This window comes from Vigna angularis, chromosome 8 (assembly GCF_016808095.1).
Source record: "Vigna angularis cultivar LongXiaoDou No.4 chromosome 8, ASM1680809v1, whole genome shotgun sequence".
Taxonomy (NCBI): Eukaryota; Viridiplantae; Streptophyta; class Magnoliopsida; order Fabales; family Fabaceae; genus Vigna; species Vigna angularis.
Window position 1 is genome coordinate 23,221,348 of NC_068977.1, and position 430 is coordinate 23,221,777.

General features: G+C 40.9%; 1 non-coding gene across 1 annotated transcript; it reads left to right on the forward strand.

The window, feature by feature from the left end:
* Nucleotides 1-103, forward strand: LOC128193832 (small nucleolar RNA R71). The gene has a single exon (XR_008245141.1). It is a non-coding gene; the product is annotated as a small nucleolar RNA R71 (small nucleolar RNA).
* Nucleotides 104-430: the final 327 nt, after the last annotated feature.

Sequence of the window (430 nt, forward strand, 5' to 3'; positions counted from 1 at the left end):
AATCCATGAGTAGGGGTTTTTCTCAATAGGCCTTTGAATCTATCCCATGCTTGACCTAGAGTTTCATCAGCATCCTGTTGAAAAGACGAGATCTCCTGCTTTCCCTTATTGATTTTGGACTGAGGGAAGAACTTATTCAGAAATTTTGCAACTACATCATCCCAGACTGTCAGACTATTCTCTGGAAAGGAATTCAGCCACATTTTTGCATTACCAGCCAATGAGAATGGAAATAAGCTGAGTCGAATTGCTTCATCTGGAACCTGATGAATCCTCACTGTATTACAAATCTCCATGAAGGTAGCCAAGTGAGTGTATGGATTCTCGTGGGATAATCCATGAAATTGATTGTTCTGCACCAGATGAATAAGAGCTGGCTTCATCTCCATGTTAGCAGCATTCACCACTGGTCTTGCAATATTGTTGAAGT